At 43.0% G+C, this 13,459-nt stretch overlaps 1 protein-coding gene across 4 annotated transcripts in view; it reads left to right on the top strand.

The window, feature by feature from the left end:
• Positions 1–13,459, top strand: part of PKN2 (protein kinase N2) — a 137,783-nt gene that overhangs the window by 37,077 nt on the left and 87,247 nt on the right. The window lies entirely within an intron of this gene.

Below are 13,459 nucleotides of genomic sequence, written 5' to 3'. Positions count from 1 at the left end.
GGTCTGTATCAGCAAAAACAACGAGGAGTCCTTGTGGCACCTTAGAGACTAACGGATGTATTTGGGCAAAAGCTTTCATGGGCAAAAACCCACTTCGTGAGATGCATGGAGTGAAAAATACAGTAAGCAGTATAAATATCACAGCACATGAAAAGATGGGAGTTGCCTTACCAAGTGGGGGGGTCAGTGCTAACGAGGCCAATTCAATTAAGGTGGACGTGGCCTATTCTCAACAGTTGACAAGAAGGGGTGAATATCAAGAGAGGGAAAAGTACTTTTTGTAGTGACCCGTCCATTCCCAGTCTTTATTCAGGCCTAATTTGATGGTGTCCAGTTTGCAAATTAATTCCAGTTCCGCAGTTTCTCGTTGAAGTCTGTTTGTTTTTTAAGTTTTTTTGTTGTTGAAGAATTGCCACTTTTAAGTCTGTTGTTGAATGTCCAGGGAGATTGAAGTGCTCTCCTACTAGTTTTTGAATGTTACAATTCTTGATGTCTGATTTGTGTCCATTTATTCTTTTGTGTAGAGACTGTCCGGTTTGGCCAGTGTACATAGCAGAGGGGCATTGCTGGCACATGATGGCATATATCACTTTGGTAGATGTGCAGGTGAACGAGCCCCGGATCGTGTGGCTGTGGTTAGGTCCTGTGATGGTGTCCCTTGAGTAGATATGCAGCCAGAGTTGGCAACAGTGTTTGTTGCAGGGATTGGTTCCTGGGTTAGTGTTTTTGTTGTGTGGTGTGTAGTTGCTGGTGACTATTTGCTTCAGGTTGGGAGGCTGTCTGTAAGCGAGTACTGGCCTGTCTCCCAAGATCTGTGAGAGTGAGGGATCGTCCTTCAGGATAGGTTGTAGATCCTTGACGATGCGTTGGAGAGGTTTTAGTTAGGGGCTGAAGTTGACCGCTAGTGCCATTCTGTTACTTACTTTGTTGGGCCCGTCCTGTAGTAGGTGACTTCTGGGTACCCTTCTGGCTCTCTCAATTGGTTTCTTCACTTCACCAGGTGGGTATTGTAGTTTTAAGAAAGCTTGATAGAGATCCTGTAGGTATTTGTCTCTGTCTGAGGGATTGGAGCAAATGCGGTTGTATCTTGGAGCTTGGCTTTCTAGTAGCTATCATCAAGAAGAAGGGTTCTATAAGCCCACATCCTAAATTCTTACCTAAGCTTCTCTTGGTGTTCCACCTGAATCAATCTATCTACAAGTGTTTTTCTTCTGAAGCCACATAACTCTTCCGCAGGAGTCCTGGATGTTAGAAGGGTGTTGCCCTTCTACTTTGGGTAGGATTGAGCAATTTCAAAGATCCCTAGCTGTTCATCTCCTTTGCGAATAGATCCAAAGGATCCACAATTTCAGCTCAGAGACTGTTGAGATGGATATCTTGTCATTTGCTATGAGACTGCAGGCATTCACCCTCTTCAAAGGGTGATAACACATTCTAGTAGGGCTGCTTCCGTACAGGCTGTGGAAGCACCTACCAAAAGATATCTCCTTTTTTGCATGAAGCTACCAGAGGGAAAAAGAGACACACAGAACCAATAACCAGTTGTAGCTCATGGAGTCTCTGTTCCAGCCCAGTTTTAGAACAGCTTAGTCTCCTCTTGCTTGTGCCGGCTAACGGTGGTTCAGCTATTCTTTGTCCCTGCACCCTCTCGCCCCGACACATAACCTGGGAGGGAGAGAGTAGGAAATAGCTATGCAGACTCTATAGCCAGTGAGGACTCCTCCATATTATGGTAATCCTCATCAGGGAATGTGTGGGTGGTTTCTGTTGCCTGCTTGAACAGAGTGGAATTGCTGTTGGCACTAAGGCTTTGGACCTTCAGGTGTGTGTTCATGAATGCATTTTATTTCTTTGTCAGCATGACACTCTGCAATAAAAGCAGCATTTTGTAAAACATGACATCTTGCCCCTTGTGGAAAGCACTTTACATTATTATATTCCAACAGCTCAAAGTTTGGATCCTTTGAATTTGCCTGGGCTTTTAAAATCAAGTTATTTGCTGCCTGCAATGATTTCTCTGCTAACCCATTTGTACAGGCTTGACATGGTATACTTGAACTGATGTATCAGAATTGCCAGATGATCCACTTGTGAATTGTGGACCCTTATGTATTAACTAATGTAAAATCCCATGATAAGTAAGCTGTAACTGAGTGTCTTATCACCTTACTTGATACGTTGTTGCACGGTGGTTGAATTTGAGTAAAAGTCCACTAACAAAATAATCTTTTCCGTTTAATTCAAGTAGATCTATGCCAGCCTTGGACCAAAGGCAAACGGGAATCTCTTAAAGTTGCTGTGGTGCATATGCATTCTTTTTGCATTTGCTGTATATCTTGTACTTGGCTACTGTATCATCAGTGATGACATTTATAGAATCATAGACTTTAAGGTCAGAAGGGACCATTATGATCGTCTAGTCTGACCTCCTGCACAATGCAGGCCACAGAATCTCACCTACCCACTCCCGTAACAAATCCCCTGACTTATGTCCGAGCTATTGAAGTCATCAAATCGTGGTTTAAGGACTTCAAAGTGCAGAGAATCCTCCAGCAAGTGACCCGTGCCCCACGCTGCAGAGGAAGACGAAAAACCCGCAGGGCCTCTGCCAATCTACTCTGGAGGAAAATTCCTTCCTGATCCCAAATATGGCGATCAGCTTAACCCTGAGCATGTGGGCAAGACTCACCAGCCAGCACCCAGGAAAGAATTCTCTGTAGTAACTCAGATCCCATCCTATCTAGCGTCCCATCACAGGCCATTGGGCATATTTACCACTAATAGTCAAAGATCAATTAATTGCGAAAATTAGGCTATTCCGTCTCCTCCATAAACTTATCAAGCTTAGTCTTGAAACCAGATATGTCTTTTGCCTCCACTGCTCCCCTTAGAAGGCTATTCCAGAACTTCACTCCTCTGATGGTTAGAAACCTTCATCTAATTTCAAGTCTAAGCTTCCTGATGGCCAGTTTTATATCCATTTGTTCTTGTGTCCACATTGGTACGGATCTTAAATAATTCCTCTCCCTCCCTGGTATTTATCCCTCTGATATATTTATAGAGAGAAATCCTATCTCCCCATCAGCCTTCTTTTACTTCGGCTAAACAAGCCAAGCTCTTAGTCTCCTTTCATAAGACCGGTTTTCCATTCCTCAGATCATCTTGGCAGCCCTTCTCTGTACCTGTTCCAGTTTGAATTCATGCTTCTTAAACATGGGAGACCAGAACTGCACACAATATTCCAGATGAGGTCTCACCAGTGCCTTGTATAATAGTACTAACACTTCCTTATCTCTACTGGAAATACCTCGCCTGATGCATCCCAAGTCCGCATTAGCTTTTTTAACAGCCATATCAGACTGGCGGCTCACAGTCATCCTGTAATCAACCAATACTCTGAGGTCGTCCTCCTCCTCCTCTGTTACTTCCTCGTCATGCGTCCCCAGTTTATAACAAAAACTCTTGTTGTTAATCTCTAAATGCATGACCTTGCACTTTTCACTATTAAATTTCATCCTATTGCTGTTACTCCAGTTTACAAGGTCATCTAGATCTTCCTGTAGGATATCCCGGTCCCTCTCTGTATTGGCAATACCTCCCAGCTTCGTGTCATCCGCAAACTTTATTAGCACATTCCTACTTTTTCTGCCAAGGTCAGTAATAAAAAGATTAAATAAGATTGGTCCCCAAACCTATCCCTGAGGAACTCCACTAGTAACCTCCTTCCAGCCTGACAGTTCACCTTTCAGTATGACCCATTGTAGTCTCCCCTTTAACCAGTTCTGTATCCACCTTTCAGTTTTCATATTGATCCCCATCTTTTCCAATTTGGCTAATAATTCCCCATGTGGACCCGTATCAAATGCCTTACTGAAATAGAGGTAATTTAGATCCACTGCGTTTCCTTTGTCTAAAAAATTTGTTACCTTCTCAAAGAAGGAGATGAGGTTGGGTTGGCACGGTCTACCTTTTGTATAACCATGTTGTATTTTGTCCCAATTACCATTGATCTCAATGTCCTTAACTACTTTCTCCTTCAAAATTTTTTCCAAGACCTTGCATATTACAGATGTCAAACTAACATGCCTGTAGTTACCCGGATCACTTTTTTTTCTCTTTCTTAAAAGTAGGAACTATGTTAGCAATTCTCCAGTCATACGGTACAAGCCCTGAGTTTACAAATTCATTAAAAATTCTTGCTAATGGGCTTGCAATTTCGTGTGCCAGTTCCTTTAATATTCTTGGATGAAGATTATCTGGCCTCCCCGATTTAGTCCCATTAAGCTGTTGGAGTTTGGCTTCTACCTCAGATGTGCTAATATCTACCTCCATATCCTCATTCCCATTTGTCATCCTACCATTATCCCTAAGCTCCTCATTAAAGACTGAGGCAAAGGATTTGTTTAGATATTGGGCCATGCCTAGATTATCCTTAACCTCCACTCCATCCTCGGTATTTAGCGGTCCCACTTCTTCTTTCTTTGTTTTCCTCTTATTTATATGGCTATAGAACCTTTTACTGTTAGTTTTAATTCTCTTTGCAAGGTCCAAATCTACATAGTTTTTGGCCTTTCTCACTTTATCCCTACATGTTCTAACCTCAGTAAGGTAGCTTTCCTTGCTGATTCCTCACATCTTCCACTCCTTGTATGCTTTCTGCTTTTTCTTAATCACCTCTCTGAGATGCTTGCTCATCCAGTTAAGTCTACAACTCCTGCCTATGAGTTTTTTCCCCTTTCTTGAGATGCAGGCTTTTGATAGTTTCTACAACCTTGACTTGAAGTAATTCCAGGCCTCCTCCGCCTTTAGATCCACAAGTTCTTCAGTCCAATCCACTTCCCTAACTAATTTCCTTAATTTTTTAAAGTTAGCCCTTTTGAAATCAAAAACCCTAGTCACAGATCTATTTTTGTGTATCCTTCCATTTAGTTTGAACTGAATTAGCTCATGATCTCTCGAACCAAGGTTGTCCCCTACAACCATTTCTTCTATGAGGTCCTCACTACTCACCAAAACCAAATCTAAAATGGTATCCCTTCTTGTTGGTTCAGCAACTACTTGGTGAAGGAATCTATCAGCTGTCACATCCAGGAAAATCTGAGCCCTGTTGTTATTACTAGCACTTGTCCTCCAGTCTGTATCTGGGAAGTTAGTCTCCCATGATCACACAATTCCCGTTAGTATTTACTTCATTAAAAGCATTAAAGAAGTCTCTATCCATATCCAAATTGGATCCCAGTGGTCTATAGCTCACCCCAAGCACTATCCCAGAGGAGGCTCTAGTAGCTTTCTTCCCCAGTGTGATTTTTGCCCAGACAGACTCTCTTATCCGTTCCATCACTACTTCTTTCTTTACACTCTACCTCATCATTGATATACTTACCAAGAATATAGGACATCTTGGACTCTATTGTTATGCTTATTAGTAACAAGATGGGCGCTGTGAATTGTTTAGCATTGGGATACACAGTCACGCTGGGCCAAATTTAGAGGTGATGCATAAAGTGGTGTAAATTAAACTATCTTACACTACTGTAGGCTTAGCCGTATTCACACCCATTCTACTGATTGTTGAGTTGTTCTGATTTACACACTGAAGAGTCAGAAGAAGGTGTATAATTTTAAAGTTGCCCTCACTCTACTTTTAACACTTAAGAAACCCTTCAGCTATTTTGAGAATCCCATGGAACATTGAAGGACTTGTCAAAGAACTGGCTAGTCCAGTGGTTTTCAGATGACGGGTTGCGACCCAAAACTGGGTCGTGGAATGTAAAACTGGGTCGCGGCAACTCTGGTCAGTGCTGCTGACTGGGCTGTCAAAATTCCCTTCGGTGGAGCTGCTCGTCTAAGGCAGGCTAGTCCCTGCTTGTTCTGGCACTGTGCTGTGCCCCAGAAGTTGCCAGCAGCAGGTCTGGCTCCTAGGTGGAGGGGGCCATGGGGCTCTGCACACTGCTTCTACCCTGAGCATGGGCTCTGCACTCCCATTGGCCAGTTCCACAAACCTGGAGCCCCTTCCTGCACCCCAAATCCATCCATCCTCATCCCCAGCCCCACCCCAGAACCTGCACCCCCAGCGCAGAGCCCTGAGTCCCCCCCAAACCTGGAGCCCTCTCCTGCACCCCAAACTCCTCATCTCTGGCCTCACCCCCATCTTGTCCACTTTCCCCAGGTCCCTTTCTGCAGAACTGTCACTTAGCCAGTCAGTCCCCAGCCTGTAGCAGTCAGTGCATGCGATTCTTCCATCCTAAGTGCAGGACTCTCTACTTCTCCTTGTTGAACCTCGTCAGATTTCTTTTAGCCCAATTCTCCAATTTGTCTAGGTCACTTTGGACCCTATCCCTACCCTCCATCTTATCTACCTCTCCCCCAAGCTTAGTGTCATCCGCGAACTTGCTGAGGGGTGCAATCCATCCCATCATCCAGATCATTAATGAAGTTGTTGAACAAAACTGGCCCCAGGACAGACCCCTGGGGCACTCCACTTGATACCGGCTGCCAACTACACATCGAGCCATTGATCACTACCCTTTGAGCCCGATGATCTAATCAGCTTTCTATCCACTTTGTACTCCATTCATCCAATCCATACATTTTTAACTTTCTGGTAAAAATACTGTGGGAGACCATATTTTAAGCTTTGCTAAAGTCAAGATATATCATATCCACCACTTTCCCCATATGCACAGAGCCAGTTATCTCATCATAGAAGGCAATCAGGTTGGTCAGGCATGACTTGCTCTTGGTGAATCAATGTTGACTGTTCCTGATCACCTTCCTCTCCTCCAAGTGCTTCAAAATGGATTCCTTGAAGATCTGCTCTATGATTTTTCCACCGACGGAAGTGAGGCTGAGCAGTCTGTAGTTCCCCCAGATTCTCCTTCTTCCCTTTTTTAAAGATGGACACTATATTTGCCTTTTTCCAATCATCCGGGACCTCCCCCGATCGCCATGAGTTTTCAAAGATAATGGCTAATGGGTCTGCAGTCACATCAGTGAACTCCCTCAGCACCCTTGGATGCATTAGATCCGACCCCCATGGACTTGTGCTTGTCCAGCTTTTCTAAATAGTCCTTAACCTGTTCTTTCACATTACATGTTTCTAGATCTAACTTCTACAATTAATTTATTTTATGACTACTTTGTTTTGAGGACCTAGGTTTTTTAAAATGGCTACATATTGTATGTACATTCCTTGCAAATAGATCTTAGCATACTTTGGGTGCTAATGTTACATTGTTTATATAATACTTACTTTTGACATTTACTACCTGTTTTCCCCTCCAGTGAACTTTGTAAATTTCAGAATAGGACTTTATGCTCTGAAGTGCAGTAGAGATCAACTTATTTCTGTTTATTTTAATTTTGTTTCTAGGATGCTCATGACTATAGTAAATGGACTGTGTTTGGCTAGAAAGCCAAGTGCAAATTAATGTATTTGGTGGTGGTGGTGGTGGTAGGGGAACAACCCAAAGAAAATGCTGTATTTTGATGTGTTTTTCTTTTAAGAGCCAGAGGACTGTATGTTAAATCTTGAGATTAACTGTTACACTACTAGATTTATATGCCCTGTGGTGAATTCGGAAACCAGGGATCACGGTGTAATTTTTAGATTCACTCTCTACATAAATACAAGCAAGTGCCTGAAACAAAACTTGCATAGTAATTACATAAAATAGTCACCAAAATGTGGCTGGTTGCTTCCTTTTCCAGGTACCAACTGTTCCTATCCTCCACAATGGCCATAAGTATTTGTATTAAATCTTGATAGCAATTATTTAGTACTCTGGCAGATAATGTGGATTCCTCACATACCTACATATACAACTATGCTATAGTCACATTGTGTATGCATAATGAATCTGTCCTGCTGATCTTATTTTAGTTTGTACTAGGATAAATTGTTTCTCCACAAGTCAGACAAGTTTCTTGTGCACTGTACAGTACAACTACATTTGCATGAACTTCCTTGAGTTGCTTAAGCAATTAAACAATGAAAAATTGTGCTTATCTGTTGTTCTTCTGTCCCATGAATACTCATCAACAAATCCAAGGCAAGATGGTGATTCTTGCTCCTCTTATTATTTAGGATATTCTTATTCAAAAATGGCAGCTAATGCCTGGATTTTATTTAGGCTGGAAGTATTCTGGTAAAAGGTGTTTTTTGTTGTTGTTTTTGTTTTTAAGTGGGTTAGTGTACTTGTACAGAGGAGAACTTGCATATAATTTTAACAAGTTGTAGTTGAGTCTGTTTCTGTAGTTTTATAGTACACCTATGCCCCGTATCCTTCCCTATTCCGCCCCCCCCCCCGCACCCAAGAGTATAAAAGACGACAGAATGTCCCTGACCACCTTTCACTTGGCAGCAAGACAAACTCAGCAGTGTCTGCCTGTCATCCTGTAATGCCCTGTCATCAAATCAATTTTGTAACTATTAGTAATTACTAGAACTAGTGTAGATACACTTTTCTGCCCTGTTTGCAGCCTCATCTTTATTTTATTTCTTTCCTTCTTCTGACTATTAGTTGGTGCCTAGGCACCTTTCTGCTTAATGGCCAAACCTAAGCCCTCCAGTTTCAAGCCATGCCTGTTGTATGACAGAGATATTCCTCTAACCAGTGGACACAGACTGCCTCTTCTGTTTGGGCAAGAGTCACTTTCCAGACTGTTGGTCTGTGTGCTCATCTATCTTCACTGAGTGGAGCTCACTTTTCCAAATATACTTTTCTAAAGATCTGTCTGCTGGTGCAGTCAATGAAGAAAGTGTCTGATTTGGAAAGACATTTCTCTAATTCAGAAAAGGAACTCTCCCTCCTAAAGATTCACTTTTTCAGTGCCCTTATAAATAGGGACTCTACCCTTGAAGACTTCTATTGCTGGTAATGAGAGAGAGTCTCCAACTACTTTAGTCAGCTGCTCTCTGTTCTCCAGACCAATTTTGGCACTGGCTGGGAGCTCATTGCCAAATTCTGGTACCACCTCCATCACATTAAAGCAAGGCAGATCTGAACTCTGCTTTAAGGGTGACTCATGGCACCAATCCTCTTCTCTGCAATGGGAGAGATCAGAGGTATTAACAGAGTGTCATGGACCCTCCTGACTCTTCTAAGTCACAAGTTCAGAGGCCTGATTGCACTGGACAGGCTAGTGGGGCTGATTCTTTGCCTCACCTGGCAGAGCGGAACTTCCAGCACTGAAGCCTTCTACCAGCAAAGACTCCTCACTGGCACATACCAGATCTAGTAACGAGGGTGTGCCTGAATCCTTAATGATACCAGCAGATCTGTTTCTGACTTCTGAGGTTGAGGACCCAGCACCAGCCTCAGTACTGATGCCATTGGCACAGATCTCTCCAGCACCAGAAGAATTTTGGTACTGGTAATCTCCTATCCTACCACTTATAGGTTGGCAATATTTCTAGAATGTATTTACTAGTACTCTCTCTTCCTTCCCTGTTCTCTCACTCGCTTTCTAGAGTCAAGCAGAGACCCTTCTCTTGACATCCATTTACTTTCTCCTTGCAGGAATTACTCTAGTGCAGCAACCCCCAGATCACACTCAAAATCACTGCCAGCAGATTTTGAGGGCCCTCCACCCAGATTTCCTGACATGCCTTGAAAAACATCATCTTGGGCCTTTTCAGTCTTACCCCTCTAACTTTCTGGGCATTCTGGGGAGCCCTGTCTAGATCTAGGAGTTGCACTCTCATTCTTCCTACAAACCTAGGTTGCCTTCATCAGTTAGGTTCCTGAATAGACCATTCAATGAGGTAGACCTCCCTAGGGAATGATAGAGAGAACAACATGAGGAGGAGGCAGCGGCTCAGGATGTAGAGGTAGAAGATATTGTTGGGCTTTTTAAACATCCAGAAGAGACTTCCCTCAACCCTTTCTCTGAACAATCTGCATTCCTCTGGTAGGGATGTAAATGTTAGCTGGTAAGCATTAGTCTTACCGGTTAACCTGCCTTAACTGTTAAACCCACGGGCCGGCCGGCCCAGCAGCCCTGCACTGGCCGGCCCCAGCGGCTGGAGCAGCCCTTTAATTGGTTAACCATTTAAACAAAATATTTTAATCGTTTAAACAGTTAACTTTTTTTAAACTATATTTACATCCTTATCCTCTGGTGATATCCACTACAATACTATTATCTGACAACTTCAAGTCCTTTCAGGAATACTAGGAAGGACAGCAGACACAGAACACGCAATTATCTGTGGTACAGGAAAAAGCACATACACTTTGTTCACCATTCTACTTTCCCTGGCAGATTGACAATGTCAATAAATGAAGGAGTTCTAGAGCGCACAAAACACCTTTGGCAAACTCTAGCCTTTACTTTCTGCACTGAAACAATCAGAGAAAACATACCATGTCTCCTTTCCACCACCACGCCACTCTAAGGACGTCTACTTGCATCTGACTCCCAGATCTAGCAGTATCTGCAGCATAGGAGAAATCTGAGAAGACAGGACTACCTAAAACCGCTCAAGGACAAAAGATCCCAAGAGACTTTGACCTCTTAGCAGAAAGGCCTGCCTCTCAGTGTCTTCCAACTGTGAATAAGCAGCTATCAAGCCCTAGTCTTTAAATATGACTACAGGACCTGGGACAAAGAGTGTCATCATTCACTGACAAGGTCCCACAGGAAGTGAGGGCTGTCTTGAGATCCATCATTTCAGAGGGAGTTTGAAAGTTAGACAGAACTTTCCACCAATTAGTCCCGGATGACCCTGATACAGCAGCCTGTTCAGTGGTCCTAGCCTTTGCCAAGAAGAGGGTAGTCCTGGGGATTCCTAAAGAGGTCCAAACGGATATTGAAGACCTTTCCTTCAAAGGGCCAGACCTGTTTAGTTGCTTCACAAATGAGTTGTTACATACCCTAAGGGACTCTAGGGCTACACTGAGATTCTTGGGTATCTGTACACCTGCAACTAGGAGGAAACCTGAGGCCCGGTTCAGACAGAGAACTTCCTCCTGTCAGCAACAGAGGGCTGCTGACTACACTTCTATAGGAGGTCTTGCTTCTCCCACATGAGCCCTGTCTTCTTCCTCTACTACCTTCACTGCATTATCTTCCATATGGCAGGTTGAAGTTGAGGAGTTTTCTGTCTGCTCCGTTTTTGATTTCTGCCTTTTGCATATCTTTTAAGCCTGGGCTGTAATTACTTCAGTTCAATGGGTATAGGAGATTATTACAGAAGGCCACTCCATACCGGTCTAGTCCTTGCCCCATACCCAATCCCTGATCCCTCTTCAGAAATGCATCTTCCAAGAGAAAGCTGAACGAGGAAGTGGGTTCCTTACTACAACCTAGAAGCAACAGAAGTAGTACCCAGATGTTCAGAGGGTAGGGAAGGATTTCTGTTCCCACTACTACTTATTCCCAGAAGAAACTATCAGGTACCTGAAGTGACTACACAAATTCATATGCTGATTTAAATTAAGAATGGTGACACCAGCCTTCATCATATCCTCTCTAGAAGCTCAGATTGGTTTACGCCTCTCAACTTCAGGACACTTATTGTCACACAGCGATTCATCCAGGGTACAGAAAATTTATTCCACCGCATGCAATTTACTCACTCCATCAGTCTGAGAGTGAATGATAAATAATAATCTCACTCCAACAAAATCCATAGAATTTATAGGGGATCTTCTAGATTCTAAGTCAACAAAGGCAAAATCCCTCTAGACAGATTTCAGTCAATCATACCCATCATCTCCAGCTTCAGATATAATCTTGAAAGAGCAACAAGAAACTCTCAAATTATTGTATCACATGGCATCATGCACTTATGAGATGCCTCTGCATGGCTGAGGTATGTTTTCCAACCACCAAACTTAACTTATAAGAGTTGGAACCATACAAGTTTCCCTGAACTGGTAGACAAACCCACAGATAGTTGCAAAGGAGTACCATTCTGCACCACAACCTCCCATGGTGATGCTGATTATAGTCCCCTCCCAACCAGCCATGGAGGCATCTATCAAAACCACCTACAAATTCAAAGCAGTGTAGTCCTGGAGAGAGTTCTTGCTCCATTACAATGTACTCAAACTCTGGGTTATTCAGCTAGCTTCCAGAGTTTTCCACCATTCTTGAAAAGAACAGTGGATTCCTGACAGATAATGTCTCCATTGTAGTATAACAATAGCTGTGTGAGTGCGTGTGTGTGTGTGTGTGCAAATGTTGCCATGTTCACAGGATAACTCCCATGATTCTTCACCTACTAGGAGCAAACAGCTATCTGGAAGATTACTTCAGCAGAAAGTATTCAGCCAGCCATGAGTGGTGACTAATAGATTCCATTCTCAAGCTTTTATTCCACAGATAGGGCTCCCTGTGATAGATCTATTTTTGCCACCTGCAAGAACAAAAAATTTGTCTTCTGCTTCAGAGAATTTACCATGCCAGAGTCCCTCCACAATGCTTCTCATCCCTTTTTCTGTTTTAATTCCAGTCACTCTAATACACAAGCTCATAAGACCTCTGTTTCTCCAATCTGCAGGATTTACTGTCAAGGCCAAATTATCCATCCATGTCTCCATCCCTGTACCTGTTTGGAAGTTGGCTGAATGAGCCCACAGAGAGGCTGTCTTGGACTTGTAGAACAATCCCTGACACAAAGAAGGAAACCCTTTACAAGATCAGTCTACTGATGAAAGTGGAAGAGATCTTGTATCTGGCTTCACAACAAGGTCTGGATCCATTGCAAACTTCTGTTCCCAAGATTCTGGATTGCATCCTCCACCTCAGGCTACAGGGCCTCACCATCCGCTCCATTAGAGTCCATTTAGCTGCCGTTTCAGCCGGTCACCTTCACATTCAGAATTCTATGTTGTTTCATCCCACTGTTTAAAAATTTCTTTAAAAAATGGTTCACACCTGTCATTCCATTAAATAGCCTTTCCCATCCTTGGAACTTAAAATAGTTCTTACGGAACATCCCCACCGCATTTAACCCTTATCCAAATGCTTTCTTTCCGTTAGGGAGAGCTTTAGAATGTTAAACCATTTCTTCCCAGAGATTATCCAAGTGGATCAATCTGTTACTAACTAGCAGATATACACCTTCCTTCAACAGTCAGGGCTCCCTTTCAACAACAGCCTTGGAAACCTCTTTAGCATACCTATGAAATATTCCTGTATCGGACATCTGCAGGATAGCTACTTACAGCTCAGTAACATACTGTTACTAAATGTTATGCCCTGGATTTGGAGACTAGATCAGATTCCAAATTAGTAGATCATTTCTGCAATCGTTATTTAGCTAGCTGTAGATAAAGACTCCTTAGACCCTCCTCCTATTAATCTGGGAACTAATAGCTAGTTATCATAAGGAGGGGATCTACATGGATAAAGACTCAGTCTTACTTTACGGTAACTGGTTCTTTGAACTATTTTGTCGGTGTGGCATCCGCAACCTGCACTCCATTCCTGTTCCTTCCGAATCCATCTT

The sequence above is a fragment of the Caretta caretta genome, chromosome 8, assembly GCF_965140235.1.
Source record: "Caretta caretta isolate rCarCar2 chromosome 8, rCarCar1.hap1, whole genome shotgun sequence".
In the NCBI taxonomy this organism is placed as follows: domain Eukaryota; kingdom Metazoa; phylum Chordata; order Testudines; family Cheloniidae; genus Caretta; species Caretta caretta.
This window is presented reverse-complemented; position numbering and strand designations above follow the sequence as displayed.